The sequence below is a fragment of the Trachurus japonicus genome, chromosome 13 (genome assembly GCF_045865225.1).
Source record: "Trachurus japonicus isolate A0001 chromosome 13, Traja_1.0".
Taxonomy (NCBI): Eukaryota; Metazoa; Chordata; class Actinopteri; order Carangiformes; family Carangidae; genus Trachurus; species Trachurus japonicus.
The window spans coordinates 37984319-37991652 of NC_140919.1; positions in this window are offsets into that span (position 1 = coordinate 37984319).

The following is a 7334-nucleotide window of genomic DNA, read 5'->3' on the forward strand; positions in this document are numbered from 1 at the left end:
TTGAGTGGGCAAATGCTCACATTCGATGGCGTCTGGCACTTTGGAGAGGTGTTCTTTTCATGGATGAATCCCAGTTTTCACTGCTCAGGGCAGGTGGCAGATGGCAGACAGCGTGTATGGTGTCATGTGGGTGAGTGGTTTGCTGATGTCAACGTTGTGGATCGAGTGGCCCATGGTGGCGGTGGGGTTATGGTATGGGCAGGCGTATGATATGAACAACGAACACTGGTGCATTTTATTGATGGCATTTTGAATGAGATACCGTGACGAGATTCCTACTGTTGTGCCATTCATCCACAACCATCACCTCGTGTTGCAGCATGATAATGCACGGCCCCATGTTGCAAGGATCGGTACACAATTCCTGGAAGCTGAAAACATCCCAGTTTTGCATGGCCAGCATACTCACCGGACATGTGAGCATCTTTGGGATACTCTGGATCGACGTATACGACAGCTTGTTCCAGTTCCTACCAATATCCAGCACGTGGTCTGCGGTTGTGAGGCCAGTTAGATGTACTGCCAAATTCTCTGAAAGGCCTTTGGAGATGGCTTATGGTAGGGAAATGAACATTCAATTCACGGGCAACAGCTCTGGTGGACATTCCTGCAGTCAGCGTGCCAATTGCACGCTCCTTCAAAACTTCTGCAACATCTGTGGCATTGTGCTGTGTGATAAAACTGCACATTTTAGAGTGGCCTTTTATTGTGGCCAGCTTAAGTTACACCTGTGCAATAATCATGCTGTCTAATCAGCATCTTGATTTGCCACACCTGTGGATTATCTCATCAAAGGAGAAGTGCTCACACAGATTTAGACAGATTTGTGAAGGATATTTGAGAGAAATTGTTCTTTTGTGTACTTAGAAAGCGTTTTAGATTTTTGAGTTCAGCTCATGAAAAATGGGAGCTGTTGCATTTATATTTTTGTTCAGTGTATTTTCAACTAAATGCAACTATCTGATAACCACAATGTGATTCATGTGATATTTACAGTTAGAGAAATACGGTCAGCACAACAAACTATGGGATAGTCCACCACAATTTTCCTGTGTTATGAGGAAATTTCATCCAATATGTTAATGGCCCCATTAATTATCTAACCAGTGCAGGCTGCTATTATGTGCTGTGAACTTCATCAGTCTTTTCTGTGGGCTTAGTGTTGCATGCTTTCATGAAATTGTGAACTATTGAACTGGGCTGAAAAAAAGAGCTTGTCTTTCAGAACCAAATGTCCCTAAGACTTCTTTCAACCTAATGAGCTCTTACTATTAGGATGCAGGGGGGGGGAAATACAACAGTTAAGACAAACTGAACCACTATCACCAGTGTGATGCTAAAATGGGATGGGGAATAGGTGAGTAGGTTGGTGTGTTAAATCAGGAACGAAGTACTGGAGTTACTGCATGGCAACCAAGAGGGGTATGATTTGCAATCTACTACCCTGTTCCTGTGAAGAATCATATGGTGTTGTCACAACTTCATGAGAAGGTGATTATTATGTCAGAATTAAATTTAACGGTAACACTTTACAATAAGGTACACAAAATTAGAGTAGTTAATGAGGAACTACTGATTAATTAACTGTTAGTTAATGGTCAGTTCTTCAGGGACCCCTGATCAAATTTCAGAGTAGTAGTTACTGAGGAACTAATGATGAACTGTTAATGATGAATGAATGATGAATGATGATGAAATATAGAAAATCTTATTAAACAATAATCTGAGATACATAATGATCTCCTATCAGTCAAAATTAAAATCACTCTGGGTTGTTTAGATGTATAGCTAATGTGATGATAGCCGCTGGTAAGAAAATTATCATGGTATCAGAAATTAAATTATGGATGAGTCACCCTGAGAAAACTATGCTGTCGACTCAATAAAAGAAATGCGTAGTTATTGGATGCTCAAAGAAACCATTAGTTTGAGAAAATCCTCTCTTGGCCTGATTTGATTGAAGCTTTTACTCTATCAATACAACAGCCAAGTGGTTTTAGATGAGATATTCCTTCCAGGACCCTTTTCTAATTACACACCATGATGGTGCTCAGTGTGGTGGGTGTGTGTGTTCAGGCATCTTTTGCTGGAGAAAAGCTGATGGAAACTGAAATGTTCTTAACTGTAGTGGTGGTATGGTGTTATATCTTAAGTTGTATGTTCAACACAAGCACATTATAGCCTCATACAGACAACAGATAAGATACATGTCAAAGCAGAAGTAAGCGGTCGTTTTGGCTAACTTCCTGTCAGCCGATGGAGTTAGCAGCCCCCGCCCTCGTCATGGATCTATTGGTCCTCGTCCCTACGTCACCACATTCACGCGCATCCCTTGGCTGCACACACAGCCCTTCATGCTGTTCTCGCTCCTCATTGGATAAAGGTTGTAGGATACAAGGAAAGTTTTCTCCTCGGCTTACAGCAGAGCAGAGTGACTGACAGACCCGTGTTTCGGACCAAACACTCTATGTAAGTAATTGCTGTCGGAAGATACAACTATTTAAGACTTATATTAACACAAATATTCCGCTTACTTCTGCTTTAACTTTAGAGAAAGGATCTGCCACCTTTGGCACAGAATACATTTACAGTAGATCTAAAATACCAGTGGCTACTTTTTGGAAAGATGAAGCACTATCTGATTTTTTTTTTTTTTAATGGTGGAAATCACAAGACACCTAAGAGAATGGCAACAAAATGTAACATGTTTTCATCCACCACAGCCTGCTTGTGTAATTTTGCTAAAAGTGATACTGGGCAGTGAAACTTGCAACACTACCAGAAAGAGGAACTGCAGTGTAACGTATATAGTCGTTCCTTTTCCTGTCTTAAAGAGCTATGTGGAATTACATGACATTTCACTTTCACATGGCCGCACATACCTTAATTTCCCTTTACTTGAGCATGCAGTGGTAGAATTTCCACATTATTATCTGTGCTGTTTCATCTTTCATATTGGCTCACAGTTCATAGATTTCCATATCTGTAATGGTCTCAATGTGCTTCAGACAAACTAGATTGTGTGGTCTGACCACATCAAATGGCTGTACTCAATCACCATACATATTTTCTCCTCCCAAGAGTTAGGTGCCCTTTTCGTGTCTTTGTGGTTTTGATGCAATAAATTTTTACAAATGGGGATGCCGGGAAATATTGGTCACTTTCAACAGTCTATTCCCCATACTATAGTTTTCAGAGAGTAACATTTGTTTGTGCATGTGAAAGGCTGTATGAGGACTGAAGCAGAGAAAAGTTCAACACTGCCTACTGTCAACTCTCTAAACACCTGGATTTTTTGCTTCAGAGTGTTATTGAAAAAAACGTCAGACAGGGCCCCTCCAACTGCATTATTGTGAAGGCGGGTAATAGACACTGTTAGCTGATTCGCCAAGATCCATGCCAGCTGAGGCCTGTTTAGACAAAGACTATAGAGCAAGAGAAGCTCCTTTGTTTGCACAGAAAACGTCTTCAAATTCCATTATGGTTTGAATTACATCAAACAAGGTAAGCCAATACAGGCCTGGCTCATTATTTCTGCATTATACTGTAGGTGCCTGTGTATTGTCTACAGGATTGGGAAAGCCCATTCTATTTCTGTGTAAATTTCCACTGTGTGTCTGTGCTGTGCTAAAACTAAATCAAGAGTTTGCCAACACCCTATACTTGGGGTGAAGAGTTCAATCTTTATTGAGCTTTAAAAAAAAAAAAAAAAAAAAGTGATAGGAGAACAGAGATGAATATTGCATTTTACCCACAAATGGAGCAGGATTGAAGAAGATGTTTTGTTTTAAACATGTTCAGACAATTTAGGGGTTTCAGTACAGTATAGTACGCACCTCATTTTGTCTAAAATTGCATAGCTACTACACAATACAAGATAAATGCACTAGAAAATTTGACTTGCACCACCGCTACACAATGGACTTTGACTATAAAGAGTTTGCTCATTTTCATACCTTTCCTCTCCTCTTTTCCTCTGTTTTTTCTTTTCCACCTTTGTTTTTCTTTGGGGTAAGTATGTTCTATTGATGGCAATCAGAGAGAGCAGTAAACTAAGCATTTCATTATACACTCGTTCTGTTTTTAAGACTTACCCTTGAGTCTTGAATTGAGCAAGATCTCCAAAGCTGATGGCTGGAACTTAAATTAGCCCTTTATTAAACAAAGGTGTGTTTGAGAGGTCACACAGCTGGTGCCTGTTCTGGTGATCAAGCTGTTGGATGTTACAGATAAAATCTCTCTGTGTGAACACCTAAAATACAAACTTACATTTTGATGCTATGAATATAGTTTCATAAAAATACAGGATTACTAATAGTGGAATATGTGTGCATGTGGTCTCCTGTTCACATCAGCAGCATTTCCATCACTGTTTTTCACTTAGGTCGTCATCAGCTGTGGCTCACTGAACACTGTTTACCATGATGGATCTTAAAACCAGTTTTGCAATGCGTCTTCTAAGTGCAAAAACAAACACACAGGAGGAACTGAGGCCCTCCAAGCATAATCTCCTTCGCCTTCCAGAACATCATGATGCACACTTGAAAACATGTGCTAGCTAATTGAATAATTTGGTTGTTAACATTTCCATGACTTAAACATTTGATCCTTATCAATCAATGAAAACACATGGTACTAATTGCAGAGGGCACATAACACTGAACTGGAAATCAGTCTAAATGAAACAGAAAATGCAAATATGCAAAAAGATGGAAGCTTTTTCTGTTTTCTTGCACTCTTTCTCACACACATGTTGATATTCTTGTCTTTAGGGTGAGTTCCGGGGTTGGACCTATTTTGCAATATGACATTACATACAGTACACACATCACATTGTGGGAGTTTGTTCAAATCTCTATAGATTTGAGGCCAACCTCTACCTCATATTCAGCTCTCTGTTAAGAATGAGAATGTCACACAAAAATATTCAAAACCAAAATCCCTGAGCACCAAAAGTTTTGTCGTTCTGGTCATGGACAGTCTGAAGTTACAATTCCACTATTGTCCAGTGAATTATGAGTTGTGTAAATGCTTGATTGAGATGAATTTTTTTGGGGATACTCAGCCATTTCGGGAAAACAAGAAATCTACGTCATTTATTTTCGTCTGAGCTGCAACTCTCAAGTGAGATGGACTGTAGAAGTTAACCCAAGTGAACAATGATTCGTTTACAGTAAGAAATCAAACCTTTGACATGTAATACCTCATTTCTGTCGTCAGTGGATGGAAGCCAGGTTTTCTCTGTGTCAGTTTAAGGAGGAAGTGATGCTCCAAAGATCAGGCATATCCATGCTTTTAAAGGACTTCTGCTCTTGTTTAGTCAGTCCTCAGTCCTTGAATGTTTTTCATTACTGCGTACCCGAATGCGGTCAATGTTAGGCAAATAGAGGAGGTAAAATACAGTTGAAACAACATTCATCTGGACTTTGTCTGCTAAAGTGTGTCCCTGAGGACAGTGTGCAGACAGACCAAAGACAAAAAGTGTTTTCAGTATTATGTAAATTGACTTTTCTAGTCTCTAGACACATTCACCCATTCAAAACACTTTCACACAGTGCTTCTCATCTAAATATATTGCACATTGGGTCTAACATAATTATACACCGATGATATCATCTATCATCTATTCATCTTCCATACATCTTAAATCTGTGAATTCATTTTACTTGAACTTTGTGTTTGGTCTGTATGAAATCTGAGCCGTCACACCTATCCACTCATTAATTAACAAAATACACATTCAACCATGGTGGCACGATAGTCCAAAGAAGCAGCACAGACAACTAATGGACATACAACACCAGCTGCTTCTACTATTTATTTTATTTACTTCACTGCGCTTACTGGAAACTGCTCCTGTATCATAACCAGAACTGAGTATGTTCACAAACTAGACTCCTGCTTATGGGAAAGTGTGGAAGTATGTCTACCTTTGTTTGTCTTCTGTATATTTAAATGTGCCAGCCTCGTTTGTTTTATGGCCAGTGCAACTGTAAACACCTTGCATGCCTTACATGTCTTAAGTTGCCCTGTGGTAGTTAAAAGTAAAGGACGAGTTTTGTTTGTCAGTGAAGGAGTGAAGACTGACGAGTGTGAGAAAAAAAGATTAAAGACAACAACCTGCATGTTTTTGTTGAACAATGTGATGGTGGCTTACTCCCGAAAACTTCCACCCACCAGCAGCTGTGTAACCATACATCAACACTTTACAGAGTGTAAAACAAGGAGCAACTTGATCTCCATTACTCCGCCCTCAAAGTGAACACTGGCACTTCACTGTTATCAATATGCTCTGTCATTAACAGAAACAGCAAGCAGTAATGTGATAGGAAACCATGCTACAAAATGTAATTACTATCCAGCAGTTTATATTAATGGCTATTCCCTTGGCTGTGATGCTTCAGTAGTGCTACATCTTATTTGAAGTGTCATTAAAAAAAAAAGCATGCATGCGTCCACGACATTTCATCCTGGTGTCTGGTGAAATGGTGGTGTGTTTGTGCCATTTTATGTCCATTAACCAATGTGTCATCACAGCTATTTGGTTTTGAGTTGTTCTGTAATTTAACCTGTCCCCCAGTGTGCATGATCAGGTGTTTTCGCTTATTCTAATAGGTCTGCATGCTTGAAGTCACCTGCAGCCAGGAAGGTTTTTTATCACAAAGAGCCAAATGGAAATTAAATATGATCATCAACAGGCTGAAACTAGAGCATATTCTCTGCATTAAAATGCATTAAGGACATCTATCAATAGTGTTTTAGACATCACACATAGGTGATTAAATTGGATATACCTCCCTATGGCCAGATTAATTAATTTAGAAAGTGACACAGCAAAACACCAGTTCATCCTGCCCTTGAAGTACTCATTCTGATATAAATCTAAGAACGTTTATCTGACTTAACTCTATACAGATTTTCTACCAAAACATACGGTGACATTAAAAATGACACATTACTATGAATACATTTCCAAGTACAAAGGCACTAAGCTCAGTATTGGCTGCCTCTGCCTCTGCCTGCCGTAAAACAACTTTAAAAGATTAAAATGCAACCAAAGAGGTAATGTGTAGGTAACTGTAGAAATAAAATGCAAACAAATTTACATACTGTTAGATACTGCTCTTTTAAATCAACTTTTGAATGCAGGACATATATTTGGACTTAACCTTTTCAGCTTTTCTCTGCTCCCACTTTTGTCAGGCACTCTAGTTGTTCAAATATTTGATAGCATATTCAGTATTCTTAACACAGTAGGCTAAATCAAAACCATGCAATGCACACATGCACACTGGGAGGATTTACCTTTCTGTCCAACTCAGGTATTTTACCAA